Source organism: Gossypium hirsutum, chromosome D09, assembly GCF_007990345.1.
Source record: "Gossypium hirsutum isolate 1008001.06 chromosome D09, Gossypium_hirsutum_v2.1, whole genome shotgun sequence".
Classification (NCBI taxonomy): Eukaryota; Viridiplantae; Streptophyta; class Magnoliopsida; order Malvales; family Malvaceae; genus Gossypium; species Gossypium hirsutum.
The window spans coordinates 23602010-23625483 of NC_053445.1; the positions used below are offsets into that span (position 1 = coordinate 23602010).

Sequence of the window (23474 nt, forward strand, 5' to 3'; positions counted from 1 at the left end):
AGAAAGTCAATACCCCAAACATCGAATAATTTTACCTCAATGATGTTTGTTCGAGGGATCTCATTTCTGATGGTGACATTTTCGACCCTTTGACATCGATCACAACACTTTACGTAAACATATGTATCTTTGAATAATGTTGGCTAAAAGAATCCTGCTTGCAATACCTTGGTTGCAGTATGTGTACCTCCAAAGTGTCCCCAACTTGGAGTTGAGTGACAATGGTATAAAATCTTATGTGCTTCTCCTAATCATTTGATCTGCAGATTTTTTAAACAAATACAGTTCTTCCTAGAAATAGTACTTCATATCATGAAGAAACTTTTTCTTTTGATGATACATCTTATCAATCGGCATCAAACCACAAGCAAAAAAGTTAGCAATATCAGGAAACCAAGGGGCATTATGGACATGATTTACCTTCAGTATGTGTTCATCTAGAAACGTCTCTCGAATTGGTATAAGAGGAGAGTTCCCTTCTTGCAGCTCCAATTTGGACAAGTGGTCTGCTACTTGGTTTTCCACTCCCTTTTGATCTTGAATTTCTAGATCAAACTCTTAAAGAAGAAGTACCCATCAAATCAGTCTTGGCTTAGCGTCTTTCTTGGCAAGTAAATACTTAATTGCTGAGTGGTTCATATAAACAGTCACTTTGGTACCTACAAGATAAGATTGAAACTTGTCAAAAGCAAACACAATAGCAAATAACTCTTTTTCTGTTACCCTGTAATTTAGCTGAGCTCCTGCCAGAGTCCGACTCTCATAGTAGATGGGATGAAAAACTTTGTTCTTTTGCTGACCCATGACAGCTCTGATCGTGAAGTCACTTGTGCACACATCAATTCAAATGGCAAATCCCAGTCTGGTGTGACAATTATAGGTGTCGAGACTAACCGACTCTTCAAATCGTTGAAAGCTCTTAAGCACTCCTAATCAAATTTAAACGCCGTGTCCTTCTCCAATGATTTGCATAAGGGTTTTTGCAACTTTGGAGAAGTCCTTGATGACTCTTCGATAGAAACCGGTGTGGCCCAAAAAGCTCCTAACACCCTTTACAGATATTGGAGGTGGGAGTTTCTCAATAACATCTACCTTTGCTTTATCTACCTCGATTCTATGTCTTGTTATCCGATGCCCTAGAACAATACATTCTCGTACCATGAAATGGCACTTTTCCCAGTTAAGTACAAGTTTTGTTTCTTCGCATCACCTTAGTACCTTGGCTTGATTGGCTAGGCAATCATCATATGTATCCCCGAATACTAAAATATCATCCATAAAAACTTCCAAATATTTCTCAACCATGTCAGTAAAAATAGACATCATACATCTTTGAAATGTAGCAGGTGCATTACATAAACCAAATGTCATGCACCTAAATGCAAATGTACTATACGGGTAGGGGAATGTTATCTTGTGCTGATCTTTCGGTGCTATTGTAATCTGATTATACCTCGAGTATCCATTGAGAAAACAATAATAGTCTCGCCCTGTGAGTCTATCTAGCATCTGGTCCAAAAATGGAAAAGGAAAGAAATCTTTCCTAGTTGCCTTGTTCAGCTTCCGGTAATCGATGCAAATTTTCCATCTCGTAACCGTTCTAGTCAGTATCAAATCATTATTCTCATTTTCACTGACCGTAATACCTCCTTTCTTTGGCACGCACTAGACTAGACTTACCCATGAACTATCTAAGATGGTGTAAATTATACCTGCATCTAACCACTTGATGATTTCTTTCTTGACTACGTCCTTCATGATGGGGTTCAGTCTTTGTTGTCCATCAATCGTCCCTTTTTTTTCCATCTTCTAAGATAATATTGTGCATGCATACAAATGGACTAATTTCACAAATATCAGCTCTATCCGATGGCCTTCTTGAATTGTTTCAACACCAGGATGAGTTTCTCTTCTTGCTCAGTAGTTAATTCTGTTGAAAAAATCACAGGAAGAGTAGAAGAGTTACCTAAATAAACATATTTCAAATGTGAGGGAAGTACCTTCAGTTCTAATTTAGGTGGCTCCTCCATTGACGCTTTTGGTTAGGCATAATCCCTTTTCTCTAACTCCAAAGATTCAAAGAGGGATTGCGGTTTAAATCCCCTTTGATTAGCTTTTAACAAAGCTAAGTATTCATCCTCCTTTTCACCATTTGGAGGATCTGATGTCAAAATTTGTTCCAATGGGTCCTCAACATAATTGAGTTCCTTCTCCACGACTAAATCCTCTAAATCGGACACTGCAGAATAATCATCAATTGTGTCAGGAAATCGTATGGACTTAAAAACATTAAATGTTACCAGATCATCTTGAACACGCATAGTAAGCTCTCCCTTCTACACATCAATAAGGGTCCTTCCGGTTGCTAAGAATGGTCTTCCTAGGATGATTGGCATCTTTTTGTCTGCTTCAAAGTCTAGAATCACAAAGTCAGCAGGAAAGGTAAATTTGTCTACACGTACCAATATGTCCTTAATTTTTTCCTTTTAGATGTGCTAAGGATCGATCTGCTAATTGAACTTCACCTATCCCCAACTTCCTAAATATTAACATGCCCATCAAGTTGATACACACACCCAAGTCACATAGTGCCTTACTATAATATGTTGCTCCAATATTACAAGGTATGGTAAAACATTCAGGATCCTTCAATTTTGGGGGTAGTTTGTCTTGAAGATATGCACTGCATTCCTTCGTTAGGGCTACCGTTTCAAATTCTCCAAGCCTTCATTTTTAGACAGGATATCCTTCATGAATTTGACGTAGTTCGAAATTTTTTCAAGTGCTTCAACAAACGGGATGTTGATATGAAGTTGCTTGAGTATGTCTAGGAACTTCTTGAATTGAATTACCTGATTTTGCTTCTGAATTCTTTGAAGGTAGGGTGGTGGAGGTTTCTTTACTGCAACTGGTTGATTCGTTTTCTGTGGCAATTTTGCATCTAATGGAGTTATTAGTTGATCAAAATTAGCTGGTTCAGAAGTTACCTTGTCAGATTTTGCGGATTCAATTTTCGGTGAAACTGGAATTTCAACACTCGGTTGAACTTCATTTGAGTCTTGAGCGTCAGCTAGCTCCTTCTTAACTTCAACGAAATTGGGCTCTAAAGTCTTTCTGCTCCTCAATGTTAACGCTTTACAATGCTCCTTCCCTGGATTCCTCAGATTCTCCGTATCACTAGGTAAAGCACCTTGTGGTTGGTTTCTGAGTTCAGTTGCATGCTAGCCCACTTGATTCTCCAAATTCCTTAGAGAGGCATCATTTTTCGCCATGTATGCCTTCATTAGATTCTCTAGGCTATTGGATGGTTTAGCTTGGGCTGGTTTCTGAGCTTCTTGGAAAAAAATTGGTGGCTGGGTCGATCTAGGTTGGACATAATTGTTACTGGTTCCTGCTCCTTGGTTACTCCAGGAAAAATATGGGTGGTTTTGCCATGATGGGTTATAGAAATTGGATTGTAGCCCTTGCCTTCCTCGATTTTGGTTCTGGTTACCCATGTAATACACAAATGTCCTTCCCCACAATAAACACAGGCTACATTTTCAAATTGATTCAATGGCTATCCTGCAAAATTATTACACCCATTAGTAGTAAGATTTTTTAACATTGAGGATTTGATGATACTTGGATACGAGTGAAGTAAGAGCGCTACTTCATCTATTCTAGCGACTCGTCTTCCTGACGCTGCTCGATTTGGCCATTGATAATTGTTGATGGCAATCCTCTCAATGATTTCATAAGCCTCATTATAAGACTTAGAAAGGAGAGCACCATTAGTAGAAGCATCCACTACCATCCTTGTGTGAGCATTGAGACCATTATAAAATGTCTCAAGTTGTATGCAATGTGAGATTCCGTGATGAGGGCACTTTCGTAATAATTCTTTGTACCTTTCCCATGCCTCATACAATGAATCATCATCCATTTGTTGGAAAGCAGTGATCTCGTTCCTCAACTTAGCATTCTTGCTAAGCGGGAAATACTTCATAAGGAATTTTTCTGCTAACTCTTGTCATGTTGAAATTGAGTTTAGTAGTAATAAGTTCAACCAAGCTCGAGCTCTGTCCCTTAGTGAATATGGGAACAACTTAAATCATAATGCATCTTTGGGTACTCTGACTAACTTGAAAGAACCGCTCACCTCCATAAATAGTCTTAGGTGTAGGTGAGGATCTTTGGTAGGCATTCCACTGAATTGGCCTACTCTCTAAAACATCTGGAACATAACTGGCTTCAACTCAAACTGTTGTGCCTCAATTTTGGGTCTCCTAATACCCGGATTAAGATCATGAAATACTGGCACGACATACTATCTCAAAGCTCTATCCCTATCATCAGCAATAAGGATAGAATTTTGAGCAAGGTTTGCTCTGTTTCCTTGATTCAGATTTTTGAAGTTCATCGCTTCAATCCTTATCTGTCTTGCATGTCTTCTTCGCTGTCGAAAAGTTCATTCAATCTCAGATTTTACAGAGAGTAAATCGATGATTTGGTCAATACTCATAAACACCTGAAATAATCACAAAAAAAATTAACTAAGTTAAAATTTGAACAGAAAAATAAACCAAAATGCAAAACTAACAACTTCACAAATAATGACTTTTCTAAAACATAGTCCCCAGCAATGGTGCCAAAAACTTGGAACAACGAAAATATGCAAGTGTACACAATCGCAACAAGTAATAAAGTGACAAGTAAATGTCGAGTTATCGTACCCACTGGGACTATGAAAAGAATTATTTCTGAATGCTATTTAAAACACGTTGGTGAAGAAAAATATTTTGTTTAAAGCGGGTGATTAAAAAACTAAGATTTTAAACTAAGTGAACTAAATAAATAAATCTCAAATGCACGATTTCAAAATACAATTTTAATCAAGATGACATAATTGTGTTAGATTAATTACATTTCTTAACTTAGAATTATTAAACTCATGCTTATATTGTTACGAATAAGTTCACGGAAACTAAATAATTTGCTAACTTATGAACAACTCACCTACCAAAATCCATTTATCTCTAGACTATATCCCTACGTCAATTCAACCGATTAAACAAATCTTAATAGGCAAATATGTTATTGCACATACATACCTATTAGATTGAAATAACCTCTTGTACATATCCCTATGTCAATTCAAACAATTAACTCGATTTAATAAGCACATAAAAGACTATGTGAGGTAACAAAGTATCCATACCTTGAAGCAGTTTAATCACAATAATCTTCCAAGTTATGCAAAGCAAATGTATTGTCAAATACCGTTGCTAATCTAACCCTCAGCTACCTTAGATGATTAAACATGCACTGATTAAGCACTGTGTCCATTAATTGCAATTTCAATCCGTTTAAATAATTAATTCATTAGTTACCTAACAATTGTAATGCAAGAATAACTTAGTCATGATTTTACTTAATCAAGCATCTCACCGAGGCCTATAACAACATAACACAATTTTAATAACTTTAACAAACGAAATGCAATCAACCTAACACGAATTAAATTCAAGCTAAATTGATTAAATTAACCATTCCAACAACATAAATATTCATAGATACGTTCAGCATAGCAACAACAAAAATTAAAAAGATAGGGAACAAGAATCAAATCCAGTGTTTCTCCGAGGCTTGACTAGTTGCTTTATTCTTCCTTCTCCATTGTCCTTGTCGACCAAGGCTACTATGAACACTTAATTTTTGCTCCAAATATCTGATGAATGCCCCTTTCCCAAAAGGAGAAATTGGCAATAGAGCAAGGTAGTTTTGGAATGAAAAAGAAGAGAGAAAGTGGAGAGAAAAGAGGAAAGATGTAATTGCTTGAGGTGTGTTTCTAAAATGACCAACCTAAGGGGGTTTTTATAGCTGAGGAGGGTTGCTAAAATATCTAAAATTATCAGCCAAAAAGCCCTCCCTTGGCCGGCCACACATGTGGAAAGGTTGATAGTTTCAACTTTGCTAATTTAGGCTTGGGGTAAATCTATAAAGCCACCAATTGTGGAGGGGTTTGAATGCAACTTGAACAAGTCTTCAAGGGCCTCTTTGCAAGCTTATAGAGTAAGCTAATAAGCTAATTTGGGTCAACTCTTGGGACGGTTTTTGGGCTGCCCATTTCTTGTTCGGTTCGGTTCACTCGATTCAGTTCAATTAGACCACTTTTTCATAATTAATTAATAATAATTTATTAACCCAAATTAAATTGGATATAAATTAAAATTAATTATATTATGAATTAATGCATATAATTTTGGACCGTCTTAGGCTAAGATTTAGTTCACCTCGATACTTAAAATTGTTTCTCAGTTTTGCGTTTCTAGCAGTGTCTGCCGAGCCATTTTTCGCCCTTTGTGCAAATCTGTCGAAAATAACCAAAATTCATCAAAAGTAATTATACAATTTACTAAAATTCAACATGTTCATATTGTAAGTGCACTTTAATTATTTTGTAAAAATTAATTATTTTTTCGATAAGAATTTTATCGAAACTGTATGATTTTAAGTTAAAAAGGGTATGTAAAAATGTGTAAATTTTTGTGTTTCCAGTTAACTGTTGTCCACTCAACAAAATCATAATAAAGTATAAACATCCTATCCCTAGACTACCTGACATGTTAGATTAATTGGACGAAGGATACATTTTTCCAAAGTTGATTTAAAAAGTGGCTACCATCATATTCAAATGAAACAAGGTGATACATGGAAAAACTACATTTAAAACTAAGTATGGTTTGTTTGAAAGGTTAGTTTGGCCATTTGGCTTAATAATGCACTTTTATGAGACTCTTGAACCACACACTTAGGCCTTTTCTTGGCAATTTTTTCATTAAAAGCTTCGATGATATCTTGATTATAGTAAGACTTTTAAATGACAATGCATGTTAAATCAATTTTGAATGTTTTAAGCATGAACTATTGTGTTCTATTTTGGATAATTGTATATTCTAGATGGATAGACTTTTGTTTTGTGGATTTATGATAATTTCTACAAGTATTTAAGTAAATGAGGAGAAAGTTAAAGCTATTAAATAATAACCTAGACCTAAAATAGTTTTTGAGGTATGACCTTTCCTTGGCTTAAACAATTTTTGTTGCATGGTTGTTCATAACTTCTTCACTATTGCTTCACCATTAATCAAACTTATTAAAAATAATGAGTCTTTGAACTAGATTGATAAACAAGAATTAGCATTTAATGAAGTTAAGGAGAAACTTTGTCATGCTCCTATTATTGTTTTACCAAAATCTGGCAAAATTTTTGAAATTGAGTGTTATGCTTCTAATGTAGGTATTAGCGTAATCCTCATTCAAGAAAGCAAGCTAGTTTATAGATTTCATGTTAAGTCTGCCAAGGACGAAGCGAGGAAGATATTCAATTTTTGTGATTGTAGATAGATTTTAAAAAATGGCACACTTCATTCCATGTCATAAAGCTGATGTTGCAATCCATATTGCCAATTTTCTTTTGAGAAGTTGTTAGATTACATGAAATTCCAAAGACCATTATTTTGGACAGAAACATTAAATTCCTTAGCCACCTCTACATGTCACTCACAAATTGATAGTTAGACTAAAGTGGTAAACTGTGTGTAGTAAGAAAAAAACTTTTACTTTATTCAATTGTGTTATAAATTTATTTCGTGGGCTATTCAAGTGGTAAACTCTATTGGATTATAAATTTATTTCGTGAGCTATTCATTCCACCTAATGTAACACCCCACACTTGGCCTAAACGTTATGGCCAGATCTAGAGGTGTTACACTTCCCGTTTGAAAACCCATATTAAATCTAGCTTTAGAAATCGTGGGATTTGAAAATAGTATTTTTGGCAATACTCTTACATGTTATTTAGAAAAATCACACTTAGAACTTATTTATTTTCTGAAAAAATGCTTAATTTGATACTTAGTTTTTTAGCTAAAATTTCTGAGTTGATAAATTGAAAACCGTGATTTTGATAAGTGAAAACGTATAATTTTACCGATTGAGCATGTTCTAAAACTCTTGCTATTAACCTTCATAAAAATCATTTCAAATTTGCAGCAGAAAATCCTTAGATCGTTGAATTATGAAAATAAAGCGTTTATTTTAATTGACAGAAATCATGCATAAATCTTTAACTAAATAACAAAAACCACCCCAAAAACCGAAACCAAAATCAAATCTAAAAATTAGTCCAGAAATCAAAAGTCTAGAAAATTTCAATTATTAAACAATTCAAACCATTTTATGCGAGGAAACCAATCCGAGTTCCCAAATGCTGCCCATTCCTAATTCTGTCGATTTCCTGAAATGGTGAAATGAAAAGAGGTGAGCTATAAAAGCTCAATGTGTAACTTAACTCCAATAGAAACATAAATAACATAATAAAAAAATGAAAACATCACAGAGAATTTCATCAAATTCAAATGGGCAAAATTGTGCATGCATGGTTATGTCAATGCAGTATTTTTGAAAAATGTAAAAATGTAATTTAGATTTTTCAGAAAACTCCCTACCCAACTCCACTACACACCAAGTTAGAGTTCCCCAGAACTCATCCATTCAAAAACACACCAAAAAATAATTTTGGACAATGCGACCAAAGTTGCAGTTAAATTGACATATCTTATTTTTGTGGTCAAGCCAATATATTGCAGTCAAACTGCCAGAACAGATATGTGTAGTTGAGCCACTATAATTGTAATCTAGCTGCTAGAACAGATATGTGGTTAAACCATCATATAGTGCAAATCATTAAACTGTCAGAACTTCCTCCTTACCATATTATCTCAACCCCATGCAATGTGACATGGCATGCAAATACAGATTTAGAACAGTAAGCATGTTGAATATCATATATTTAACAAAATTTGGTAGGCATGAGATTTCATGCTTTGCAGAACAGATAATTCAAATTTCAATAATTACAAATCACTTTAATCTAAATAGCCAGAATGTCACATGCTATAAGAATTGGAACAAAACATAACTCATCAACAAACACATATACTTAGCTAATCAGAAACACGTTAGCGATGCTCACAATTTCACATATCAGAACTGAATTTTATAAGGCAACATACCTCCAAAATTTATGCAACTATATCAGATAAACAGTTTTCATTTAACAGATATCATACATATCACTTAGCAAAATCTATAAAATCACTGATCTCAAACCGCACTTCAAAACACAACCCTAACTAAATTTTACTGAAAATGGACCCATATACCCGTGTGGCCCACACAGTCCACTTAACCTAGCCTGTGTGGCCTACACGGTCTGACACACGACCATGTGGCGTCAATAGTGAATTTTTTAGCTTCGTGTTATTGCTTGTTTTTACGAGATCGAGTCAGACACCTGGTCATTTTTCGATGCCAATGCAACAATAATAATTTTAGAACCTAAAAATGACATTCCACTCAATGAATTAGCAAACTAAATGAGAATCGATTAAGAGAAAATGACCTTTTTTTCCTAAAATCTTAGCCAAAATAGTAGGGCATCCGGCCCTAATAACCAAAACCTCCCCCAATTTAGCATGATACTTTCCCTTGTCAACAACTTTAACAACACCTAGATTGTCAAAGGATTACTTATTACCAAATTCTCAATTAAATCAAGAATTTCAGACGTTTAACTATTGTCACACAGTAGGATATTATAACCCCAAAACATGAAAATCCCTAATAAAAAAATATGAACTTAAATCGACAACCTTACCACACACGGCCCATTTGTATGAACTGAATTTTGTATAATGTTGATAAAATTGAATGATATTGTGTGCTTTTATTATGATTGAATCAATATATATGTTATTATGCAATCTATCATGTCATGAGACGATGGAAATTCAATGACATGTGACGACTATCAAGCCCTGTTTGAACCTTAGGAATTCGTAGGATACAAATGACATGTCATTAGGGTTTACATGTTTCGGGTGCTGGACTTGAATACTAGTGGCTGAGTTTTTGCATGTGTTTTGGATACTCTACAACTCGTGTGAGCAGCATCGTGTAGCTACGTTCTAACCCACAGCTCATTTGAGCATGCCCATTTTCACAGCTCATGTGAGCATACTTAGTCATAGCTCGTGTGAGCATACTTATTCACATCTCGTGTCAGCATATATGTAAAGGATTTGACAGACTACGGTTATGTTTAGCACACTTCATGTGAGCTATCCTACGTATCAAAAGGTATTCTATTCGATTCAACGGGCATGAATTTACAAGGATATGGTAAATGTTCTATATGAACCAAGACATATATTATGAAAGACTTTGAAATGGTAAGCTACATGAAAAATATGTTATGTTGAGATGGATGATAAATCCAATTGAATCATGCTCAAGTATAATGGTTATCCATGTCAAATTCATATGAATCATGTTTAAAGGAACTAACATGTGTTGTTGATGTGATTAGGCTTATGCCAAGCTTGTGGATATGATTGATGTTTATGATTATGTTTGTAGTATGCACATGAAACAGGTAAGAAAAGAGAATGAAACAGTAAGTACGTAATTGAGATGTATTATGATGTTATAAAAGGTTTAATGTGATAAATGATGTGTTTATATGTGAGCAAACTGCTTATGCTATATCGTGGATAAATACACTGAGTTGGGAGTTAATAATGTTGTTTAGGCTTATGATAAGTATTGGGGATGAAATGGAAACTAAGTAAATAGAAAGGTTGATGACTATATATTACGTCCCAAAAAATCATATCATGTTATGAATTATAAATATATATGACATTAATGAACTTATTCATTTGTGAGTTGATGATCATATAGATTTATGAATCTTATGGCATCGGCATAGGTTTATATTTATTCTATAAAGTTTATTATTGAATTGGAATAATATGCTTAAAGTTTATACGAGCTTACTAAGCATACATTGCTTACATAGTTATTTTTCATTTACCTTATAGATTATAGGAAGCTCGATCAGATTGGAAGCTAGTCAGAGATCCATCATGCTATCCATCGATTTTATCGGTAGATTATGATGTTTTTGAGTCATGGCTATGTGTTTGATGCTTAATGGTTGGTGTTTATATGATCAAATTGATGCATGGTTTTATGGCTAGAGTGGTAAGAGTTGGCATGTTTGCAAAATGATCATTTAGAGCATGATTTGATATGGAATTTAGTGAAGTATAATTGGTTGAATTATGACCCATTTGGTATGTTTGGAATGTGAATTTGGCTTGTGGTCAATTATGGTATAACTTAATATGAAATTAAGCTAAATATATATATGGATGAGTTATGGTCAAATATATATATTTAAGTTAGATATATGTGTATTTAAGATGCATGAAAGTAATGATTCAAATGATAGGTTACAATGACATGGTAAGGTATCCTTAAACATGCACATGTTTAGGTATGTTTGGAATGACCATGTTTGGTATGTTTATATAAGTCTAAGTGAAGTTATGCTTTTAGGTAAGTATGAACTAATTGTAATAGTATAAATGTGGTCAATTTATGATGAGTTTTGAAATGGAAAATGAATTAATTGTTGATGAATGGAATATGTTAAGATCATATATATGTTTAGATAATTGTATGTTGCATTTGAGGTGCCTATATGGCATATTGGTTGTAAGGATAAATGACCTAATGAATTGGTTTTAATATGAGTGCTTTGATATGTTTGAAAGCTTGATTATATGTACAAACGTCTTGTATGTGTGAGCTTGAAATGGGTGAAAGGAATGACTTGAAATTGGCCTATTTCTTGTCCACACAGCCTAAGACACACGGTCGTATGTCCCCTGTAGGGTTTTAAAGGTTGCATTTCGAGAGTTACACGGCCTAGCACACGGGTGTGTGGCTTGCCCGTGTGGCCCAAGTCAGAGAATTACACGGGCACGGATATGGCTAAGATGGCTTAGATACACGCTCGTGTCTCAGCCGTGTTAGCCACACGGCCGTATGACCCCTACAGTGTGAATTTTTCCATCTTTTTCCATGAAGTTTTAAATGTTCCCAATTTAGTCCTAAATCGTTCCTAAAACGTTTCTAAGGCCTCAGGGCTCAAACTAGGGACACTATGCATGTGTTTTATTGGATTTTGCAATGATTATGAAATGTTGAGAATGAATGATTTGAGATATATTTTTACGGTAATGCTCCGTAACCATATTTCGGCGACGGATACGGGTTAGGGGTGTTACAATTACCAACAAAATACACTTAGAAAAAATTTCAAAATAGTCATCATGTACATTTGACTTGAAATATTTTTCTTATTATTTTATCTAAGGTCTCATTATTAAAGGAACAAATAAAAGTATTTAAAAATAAAATAATACATCAGACTTGTCACATGACTTGTTATAACACAAAATTTTACTAAAGAAACACTCTTTAATGCGTAATCATGTTATCTATAAGCCACTTTTCCAAATAGTTCAATGTATGCATAATAACCTGTGCCACCGCTTTCTTGGTGTACTCTTGGCTTGTCCCTCCTAGCGCACTCATCAATATCTAAAATAAGAATAAACACATGTAAGTTCAAGAGAACTTAGTGAGCTTTAATATAGAATACTTTGGCGAGTACTTTTATAATTTTGGATGTATGCTTGTACGCAGTTTCCATACTTAACCTGTCATATATGTTTTGGGGCGAACACTTTCATAATATCGATCTTGCACGTATACTCAAACTACCATACTTAACATATCAACTTTCCTTTTTACTACTTGACTGCCTTCAGATCTTATCAGAAAATATATTATTATCTTTTTTTCTTATAGAACAACAAAGATACTTCTCAAATGAATATTTCTATTGAGCCTTCTTCATACGAATTTACTCTTCATACAGACATTTTCCAAAATGAGCGTTCATAGATACTACTCACTAGTGGATACTTACTATCTGAACTCACATTTTGGTGGATTCCCACTGAATTTGATACTATCAGTCTACCAAACAGGTCATATCCTAGTTTAAAGCCCAACATATGCTCAAATTGATTCTGAACTACCCAAATCATTCAAAAGGACTCCAAATGTCACACCCCAAAATTGGGCCTAGGACTTTTAGGGTTATTTTAAGGATTTTAGCTATAGTGTCCTTCGAAATTTCGTAGCATGGTAAATCGAAAATGTTTTTGTCTATGGCTTTTTGAAAATCAAATCAATTTTTGAAAATATTACTGAAAAGACTCTCAATTTTGAAATGAGGACTGATTTGTAAAAGGGTTCAGTTTAGAAGTAGTTATAAAGCAATTTTACCAAATTTTAAAATTCAACCTAATATTTCTGCCACCTACACTAAACTCACGTTAGTTTCTTCCCCTTTGTTTTGTGTTGTCGCCCCTTGTTTTCAAAAGCTCTTCCCACTCAATTTCAATTTCCAAACTTAATTCCTTTGGTTTCTATCATTACCTAAGCCATAAAGCTCAATAGAATTTCAAGAAAAACACCTAAAAACACCATAGATTTATCCATTGTTTAACTTTTAGGTTTTTTAGATTTTTTATCAAATGTTCGATTCTTCATCGACTAAGGTAATGAATCATTTTCTTATTAGTTTTAGATGTTATCTGGTCTTTTTAGTCATTAAATTGCATATTTTGAAGAAAAGCTAAAAAATGAATTGTTAATGGTGGATTTCAGGATTTTGGATAAAAACGTGGTTTTAAAGTGTTTTTCAATTGGTTTAGATGAGAATAAAATATTTCTAAACTGAGTTTACAGTTTCGTTAAAGATTTCTTGAGTTTTAATAAATTTTTGTGAAAATTGCCATAACATGTCAAAAAAATTTTGATACCATGAATTTGGTTGTTTTGCTTAGTTTAAAGGTTGAGAATTAGTCGTAGGTGAATAATTAGATGAATGAAATTAGTTTTAGGTAGAAATATTAAGTATAGACCAATATAATTAAGTTTCAAGTTTACTATGTCAAAGGTTTTGATTTTAAGAGAATCTAGCTTATGCTTGTATTTTTGCTTGTTGAAGCTTCAGAATTGTTAGGACTTTCTATGAGTTACGGAAAAGCTAGTTTTAGCTTTCGACGACTAGGTGAAAGCGTGAACGGTGAGTATTTGGAATCGCTTCTTGTAGACACGATTCATTGCGTTAATTGAGAATTTAGAAGTAACCTAAATTCTAAGTGTAAGCTTTCTTATATTCTTGATATAATATGTGATTGTGTGTTGTGAAATTTTGGATTAAAATGTGATACTGTGACATGTGAAATAAGTTTATGATGGTTGTTGTGAAAGAGTTGATTATGGGCATGTTATATATGCCGAATGACAGTGGTTATGTTATAATATGAATTTTGTAGTGAAAAAGCATAGAAAATGGTATGTAATGTGTGTGTTTAATAATAGATATTTTGGCCTTGTGATCTTTGAGACCGTTGGATATAGTTGGCATGCCATAGGATTGTGAGTACTCACCTTTGTGTTGTGTTTTTGGGGCGTTAAGGCCCAAGACAGATTTTGAGAGATAAGGGAATGTGAGTTAAGCTCCATTCCCTGGGACATGTTTGGTGTGTTAGAAAGTGTTAGCTATATGCTACACTTTTAGGATATGCTTGACTCTACGAGTCATTTGGTGTGTTGGAGATCTGTGTATCCGATGAGTGGTGATAGAGCTCATTTTTATATTTCATAGCTCAAGTGCAAATTCTCACAAAATTTGAATATGTGTAAGGTGATATATGCTTAAATGAGTATGTGATTACTATGCAAATGAATCAATGAATAATGCATGAATAAGTAATATGATATCAAAGTTTGAAATGTTGTAATTGTACTATGTGGTTACTTCGTTAATGCATGATGACATGTTTGTGTGGTCGTTATTTTGATCATTCACTAAGCTTGTTAAGCACTCACTCCTTTTTAAACCTTTGCAAACTGTTAGTGTTACGGTGTGAGTAGTGCGGAATATTTTCCAAGAGATTGATCCAAGTAGTTAACATTTGAGTATGTGTTATTAGTTATTATTTTGAGATTGTGGGAATAAGGCAATGTGGTAGAATTGTTGCATAAATATTGTCATGATATTTTGGATGTTTTCATAGTTTATTTTTTCTTAGGATTTAAGGATTTGGACTTTGATATGTTGATTCTTACTCGGACATATTTTTTATGTTTAAAATTGTTTTTTTTCGACGATTGTTTGATGTGATAAAAGATGCATGTTAAATGGAGTTAAGTTAGATTGGACAAATTGCTTTAAAATATTGTATTTTTGCTATCTAGAACAAAGGTATTGATATTCAGGTTTAAAAAATGATACCTCCATGATTTTCGAAAGTGTAGGAAGCCAGAATTATAATTTGGTGTCGATACCATATCACAAGCATCGATACTCGCGGTAATAAAACTGATACTTTTTGTAATGTATCGATATTTTCTTGTGTTTTAATTTAAAGCGAGATACAAAATGCTATCTTGGTACCAATATTTCAAGCAGTATTGATACCATATAAGGAAATTCTCGATACCACAGTTCTAGTATCGATACCTACGAGAATTATATTGAAATTGTGCTTAGTGGTTCATATGCATGTTGCAATTGTGTAATAAGCTCGACTAATGTTTGTATGGCTTAATTTAATGTTGTTTTGGGTATTAGTGACTTAGGAACTCTATATATATGTTTAAGATTAATATTGTGACATTAATCGCATATTTGATAAGATGTTTGACTATGATTGTTGATGAGACGATGGTGTGGCATCCTAATATTCGGGCTCAACGTCTGGGCTGGGTATAGGGTGTTACACCAAACACCTTTGTTACAAAACATAAGAAAACCCAAGATGACAACTCAAATTCCATAAGGTTCTAGAATGAGGCATGTTGCTATTCATATATGGCGAATACTAGATGACACATTTTTCAACTCTATTTAACATAGGCGAACTCAAACCGACGAATACTTATATCTTTCATATATACAAATAAACTATATTCTAAACTAGTAGATTACTATGGCGAATACCCTCTTAACAATACAAATACATATTTTTCCAGGAACTTTCCTTAAAATACATTCGACTACATCACAGAACTAATCAAATCAAATTAACTTCAAATATATCATATCCTTTTCATAGAATTATCTATAAAATAACTCTCAGGCTTACCTAGAACTTATCACAAAGGAGAATAACCATATTTTGCCACATAGACATCAATGAACATGCCAGTGATACAATACAGAATTTTCCTCAAAGGCCATACAGAATATGCCACATAGACTATACAAAATACACGACTAAGGCTTAGCAAATCACGCCACACAAGCAACATACAAAATCACATGTTTACTGTCTCGCCAGACTTTCACAAAAGGTGTTATGGATTTCTTCCCCATGGACTTATACATATTTTCATGTCATGATTTGCCAATCCGGTTTACATATTACCGAAGGCATCGCCATGAATATTCATACTATCATATCATGCAATGTGTCTCAGCCACATAGACTTGCAGATCCTCATGTTGTGATCTGCTAGTCAAGCATTTATCTTACTGGAGGCATCACCATGAGTGTTTTCATATGACATAAGGTCATGGGTTTCAACTATATGGTCATGCACTTATTTCATATCGTGATCTGAAACCTGATCAATTCATACACTTCTCATATCAAACTTTACCTACATACTTACCACTCAACTTCCTATTTAGACAGTACTTTCAATATACCATCATCACACATGTAGCAACTATTATGCTTTACACACTTACAAAATATCTGAGGTGTTAACATTATGTATATTTCTTTACTATTATAATTCACATGGAGTTAGAATAAAGACTCAGCTTATACTCACCAAGACTGTAGCTTGGAGTTCCACAACTCGAACATCCTTCTCGAATCAGTAGCATCAACTGTTTTCTAATATCCTTATTCTCAAAAAAACTTAAAATGTAGAGCTATCAGGCTTACCAAGAGGTAGATTTTCCACAAATCAATTCAAACACCTTAGTTTCCAGCTTAAAAGAAAAAAAGAGAAACCAGGGAATAAAACTGTAAGAAGAAGAATCATTCCCCATTAGCCTTTCTCACCATACATATATATATGTCCAGTTCCCTTAGTGGAACTTGACAAGTGTCAATTGTTTCCTGAGTTTGTCCTAATAAATAGCTTATATAGTCTGAGAGAAATATAAATGAATATTCTGTACAAATAGTATTTGACCAATCAATTTAGTTGGAACCAACACATTACAAAACCAAACTAGCATAGTGCTTAGACAAACTAGGTGTACCATGCATTTGGCAATATCCCTTAATAGACTTACTCTTCGCTTATAATATACTCTCTTAAATAGCAGAATAACCTGTCATAGAATTCGATTACTTATACAGCAGGTACTCTACGCCAAATCATATTCGCCAAAAGACTATAAATGGGCGGACTACACTATGCCAAACAGATAATTTCACACTTACACGCCTTTAAATTAAGTCTGCCAAATCTGGGGTATGACAACTCTCTCCCCCTTAGAAAAATTTTGTCCTCAAAATTTTCTAATTTGAGAATTTCCACTACAAAATATATGTAAATAGATGTCTACGACAGGTGTATAACACCTATAAGCGGAATACCCTACATATTCATAATGGTTTTTCTTTAGAAACATACACCTTAGGATAGATGTGAAACAAAGTTTTGGTTGGATACTTGGGTTAGCGAGTTGGTATGTTATGGAACTATTGTACTGCCCTTGAAACTACTTTTAAGGAAGCTATTATGTATGCCATGACCACGCTGGACAGGGAGTGGAATTGGAGTTACTTTTAGGGTGATTTACCACAGTATATTCTGTTTCACATTGCAGGCATACAACCGCTTAAAGAAGAAACGAATGCAAACAAATGTGATTGGCAACGGAATGACAATGGACGATGTACAGTAGCAAGTGGCTACATGATATTGGTGCAAGAAGAGTGGCACCTGCGCAATTCTAAATGGGATTTAGCTTGGAAGTGGACCGAGCAGATTCAACAATTCTTTTTGGATGTTGTTACACAAACGGTTGCTCTCTAACTCTAAAAGGTATCAGAGAGGTATGTTAGCAAATAGTTCTTGTAGCATTTGTGAGTGTACAATGGAGACACCATTACATGTGATTAAGGACTGCTATATCGCCAGATTAATTTGGCAACAGGTAGTGTCTCAACAAAGGTGTGACTGACACCCACACGATTCTAAATGGGATTTAGCTTGGAAGTGTAAGGGACCGTAGGGAACTCAACTGATACGAGTCACAAAGGCCCAATTCAAGCTCAAGGACGTGATGGGCTCAAATTACCACAAGGCCCAATAATGAGGTCAAAGGCCAGAAAAATGCGTTCAAAACTAAATGGAACCATTCAAGAATTTATTAGCAAAGCCTTAGATGCGTACACGAAGGAAAAGGAAAATCAAGATTCACTTTCTTGTTTTCAAGAAAATCAAGAAACCGAATCTTGGTCCAATTTTGCTGTTTTGAGCGATTTCAAGAATCAAGAAAATCAAGATTTCAAATCTTGGAGATCTTGGTCAAAGAAACCGAATCTTGTAGCTAAGGCGCATTGGATCTCAGTTACGAGCATCAATGAACCAATTTCGGGATAGAATGAATTACAAGCCCAAATGCTTGAAGAAACGGCTCAATAAGATGTTTCAAGCTCAATCAAGAAATTTAAATTAGAATTAGATGAAAATCAGGCCAAATTGTCAAAGTGGCCCAATTTGTTAAGTTTTAATTCTTTAAATACTTAGGTTTAATTTTTAGACTTTATGAATAAATTTCTATGTAAAAATTCAGTCCAAGAGGCCCATTTAAAGTCCTTGGCCGAATTTCCCCTTGAAAGTAAAAAAAATTAGGTTTTTTTTTAGTTTTCCTATTAGGACTAGGAAAATAGTTAGAAGGCCTATATGTATGGCTTGGCCAGCCACCCTTATCCATATAATACTTGAAGAATACATTGAAATCAAATTTGTTTTGTTGAGTGAAAATTCTCTTTGAGTTCTCCAAGAATTTTCTCTTGAGTTTTCTTTAGAATAATTTTTAACAATCTTTTTTTATTGTGGGAGCCATCTTCAGCCTTCTTCTTGCCATTGTTCTTCATTTGATGGGAGATTAGAGCCGTTTGAAGGGAGTTGTGAAATCTTTCTCGATTTCAAGGCTTCTTAGGACTTTTTCTTTATTTTTCTTGTTGTTCAATCTTTTTAATTTTCTGCTTGTGTCGATTTCATTATCTAACTTGTTTAAACTCTCTTGTTGCGTCTCCAGCCCCGTTCAACCTTCAAGAATCTGTTCGGCACCAACCTTGGACAACAAGAAATGTTTTGATTTTCACAAAACCCCTCTTTATTGCCGTCCAAACCCTAGATCTAATTGATTTCGTGATCTGCTGAGTTTTTTTTAAATTAACTTGCTGTTTTGAGTTCTTCTTTTCAGATTCGGCTGTTTGGAACCTATCTTGAATTCAATTCCATGTTCTTGGCTTCCAAGATTAGCTATTCCTAAGTGTTTTTAATTCTTAGCTGATCTTTTATTGATTTGGGTATTTTCGTTTCAGATCTAATTGATTCTAAGCCAAATTTTCTATTTTCGTTTCAGATCCAAGCGTTTAGAGTTTTCGTAGGAGTTTCTCGTGACTTGACAACTCGATCTTGGTCCGCGCGCAACCCTCTATCATCAACAATTCCTTTACCTACTATTACACGACCGGTTGCTCACTAACTCTGAAAGGTGTCAAAGAGGTATGTTAACAGATAGTTCTTGTAGCGTTTGTGGGTGCACAATGGAGATTGTTGGGTCACCGGGATGCCCCGTGGCAGAACGGAAAAATTATTTTGGCGATCCAAACCAGGAATTCATGTGTGAGAAACGAATCGAAAAGGAAAGGTTTGAAAATATACCTTTCGAAATCTGAAAAACATGAAGGAATAATCCCCTTCACACGCTGCCGATCCAAAGCTGCAACAGAATTGTCTCGGGCTCTACATAGTCTACCCAGTTGTGAACGAACGAACAAAGACTCTTTCTGAATGCTTTAGAGAGTTTTTTTCCAAAAAAAATGCGCCTACTAGACCTAGGTTTCTTTTCTTTTTCGTGGTTAATATTGGTAACACTTACCCACTTTAGGGTTTTTATGATTCCCTTTTATTTTAATGTCCATATTAAAACCGGAGTCACCCCTTTTTTGTGCTAGAAAATATATGGAAAATGTCATAATGTAAATCCTTCCCAAAAAGATATTAATTTCTATATATTTTATGTTTGACCTAAATTATAATAACACTTTATTTTAATAATTTCAGTAAACAATACATAATTAATATTTTATATGAATCAAATTCATATATTTATTTGAATTATGTTCTTTATTCTTGTACAACGAATTTGTACATATAATGTGTTTGTTATTTAACTGTCAAATTAAATTACTTCAATAATTAATATAATTCTTGTGATAGTTAAATTTAATACCAACTGTGTTTAGATTCTGTTCGTTTCAACCACAGGGTGTGACCCTATAGGCTCTTGTAACATTGGTAGTAATACTAGAACACTTCTAACGTTACAAGTAATGAGAGGCATCTAGCAATGCATCATTGCTACCTAAGTTACAAGAAGTCGTTATTCAACATAACCTTTCTATGATAAATTTTCATGTATTATATTCTTTTGTCCTTTATATCTCGATTGGACACAAGTCATGGAATAGTCACACATGCAAAGTCCAATCTCATGTTTATTGATACCCGAAGTAGACTACAATAAACAAATAAGTGTAATATCTCATATTAGCTTATTTGAGCATGGTCATGCATTTCTAGTCTCACTTCATCAAGTGATCTAAGATATTACTCCCATTATGTACAAGGGACAAATCCTATCTTGATCAATCATATCCCACTACATAGATTGTGGCATACCCAACATCAGTCTTTATAGTACAACCTATTACAGTATATGTTTTGACTGTATCAAAATATAAAATTGTGGCATACCCAACATCAGTCTTTATAGTACAACCTATTACAGTATATGTTTTGACTGTATCAAAATATACGACTCACTATGTTGGGACAATGATGATCTCAAGTCTAAGGATCGTATACATAGTTATCAGTATGAGTAATGTTGTGACTATTATATAAAACTCCAAGAAACATACTTATAGTAGGTCAATCCAATATGACGTTCTCTAACATATACTCATGTATTGATTTTGCCATCCCTATGTCAATGACAACACTTTGTCACCAATCAACTACATATAAGTCTTAATGCATTATTGTTGTCTAAGCCCATAATAATACTTGACTAAAGATTTTTTAAGAATAATCATATTATTCACGTGACATTATTATAAATTCAATTTATTTTACACACACAGAAAGTGAAATTGAAATAACAATGGCAATGTCTTTTATTAATAAACAAGGTATAATGAAAATGTGACTACAATCATCTCATGATTGATTTTTGGGCAAACTCTAACTGAGACACCCTTACATGTGGTTAGGGACTGCTATGTGGCTAGATTAGTTTCACAACAAGTAGTGCCACAACAAAGGTAAGTGGCATTTCTTGCTGGGTAATGAGTCTCAATTGATTGTGATTTTGATTATGGCTGATGTGATTGTTGTTAAAGGTACTAGATGGGATATTTTGTTTGGAGTTTTACTATGGCATATTAGAAAGTGTCGAAACAACCTCAACTCTCTAGGTGAGAGATGTAATGTTGTTGAGGTGGTGAATGTGCTTGGCTTACTTGAAACCGGTTAAGGTTACTTCTCGGAGGAGTAAAAGTGTGAAAAATGATGGATGTTACAGAAGGTGTTGGACGTTACCGCCACAAGTCTGGTACAAGCTCAATGCGGATGGAGCAGTGAAGCAATTGACAAGTAACACTTCAGTGGGAGGATTGATATGAGAGTGGAAAGGTGACTGGGCAGCAAGTTTCAATAGGCACATTGATTGTTGTTCAATGATAGTATCTAAACTCTAGAAAATTTTTGATGGACATAAAAGAGCAAAATTACCTGTCTGATTGGAGATGATTAGAGGACAAAAAAGAGAGGATGAGTTGAGTTTGATTAGGGACACTCAAAATATGTTAGCTCAACACTAGAAGGTCAAGTTACAATTCATCCCTCGTACATGTAATGCGGTTGTTGATATCATGGCCAATGTATCCAAGGATTTTGCTATTGGTCTGCAAGTTTTTGATGACCCGCCTGGTGTAGTGGCATTAGCTATCCGTAAAGACACAATTAAAGCAATGGAGCACATTACAAAACAACCTGGTTAGTACTAATTGTAACACCCCAAACCCGAGACCGTCACCGGAGTCGAACACGAGGTGTTAACAGACTTTTAAAAAAAAATTTCCCAGACACTGCCAATCTACGTACTAGTCGCTTTAAAAATCATATCTTGAGTTCATATGCCCATCTACGTATTTTTTTCTAGAATTTTTGGTTGGGCCAATTAGTACAGTTTATTAGTCAAAGTCTCCCATGTTACAGGGATCGACTACACTGACCTTTGCGCATTACGACTTGGATATCTCCTTGTACAGGGCTTCAATACTGATGCCGTTTGTTTCTATAGAAACTAGACTCAGAGAGGAATCTATAAATATATGGCTTGACTCCTAATTGTCTCTGGTTAATTTATAATGAATTTCCAAAGTCGGAACAGGAAATCCAGAAACCGTTCTGGCCCTGTCTCACAAGAACCTGAATATCTCTTAACATACTGTCCGTATGATTGTTTCGTTACTTTCCTATGAAAATAGATTCATCAAGGTTCGTTTACATAATTTATTCACTATTTAATTCCATTCCTACTATTTTTAGTGAATTTCCAAATCTACATCACTGCTGCTGTCAGCATCTGCCTTTAAGGTAGACTTTACCTATTTCATAGTTTCCATGATTCAACTAGCTCTTTTTGCATAAGTAGCACAATTTATGATAGTGATTAACCATTCCCATGGCCAATCCTTGTCAAGCCTATCTACACCTCTCAATAACCATATCCATACCAAATGATTATAACATTACACTCAAACATATATAAGCCATTTTCGCATGGCTATCCAAAATTATACAAGTCCAAAGGGTTCATGACCCACAACAAACGGGTAGTCCTATACATGCCATTTCGAAGTTCAACCAAAATTGTACCAAAAGGGGGGGCTTTGATAGTGTGGGCGACTTTGACTTCAAAATCCCGAGTCCGATAGCTGGAGAACCAAAATCTATAAAATAGAGGATCAAAGAAACGGAGTAAGCAATTTATGCTTAGTAAGTTTTGAGCAAGGAATTCCAGCACAGCAAAAGTATAGCATTCATATAGCTAAACGAATAATTTCATATGCACAAATTTTCGATATCATACTTGCTTCACATTACCAACCCTTATGTACATACACAAAAGATCAACTTAGCCAAAGGCCGGTAGCTCGTTTATCAAC

General features: G+C 34.5%; 1 protein-coding gene and 1 non-coding gene across 4 annotated transcripts in view; one reads left to right on the forward strand and one right to left on the reverse strand.

Moving 5' to 3' along the window:
- Nucleotides 1-3851: 3851 nt before the first annotated feature.
- Nucleotides 3852-3958, forward strand: LOC121221464 (small nucleolar RNA R71). The gene has a single exon (XR_005918856.1). It is a non-coding gene; the product is annotated as a small nucleolar RNA R71 (small nucleolar RNA).
- Nucleotides 3959-8030: 4072 nt separating this feature from the next.
- LOC107892093 (exocyst complex component SEC10b) overlaps nucleotides 8031-23474 on the reverse strand; it is a 34879-nt gene continuing 19435 nt past the window's right edge. Inside the window, exons 29-30 of one of the 3 annotated variants that reach the window (XR_005918573.1) lie at nucleotides 12439-12498; nucleotides 8031-8281 (exon numbers count right to left, since the gene is read on the reverse strand). The gene's annotated coding sequence lies outside the window, so the exon portion shown is untranslated. Of the gene's footprint in view, nucleotides 8282-12438; nucleotides 12499-22896; nucleotides 23259-23474 lie in introns of those variants that run through there. The other 2 variants (XR_001682457.2, XR_001682456.2) reach the window with 2 other exon arrangements.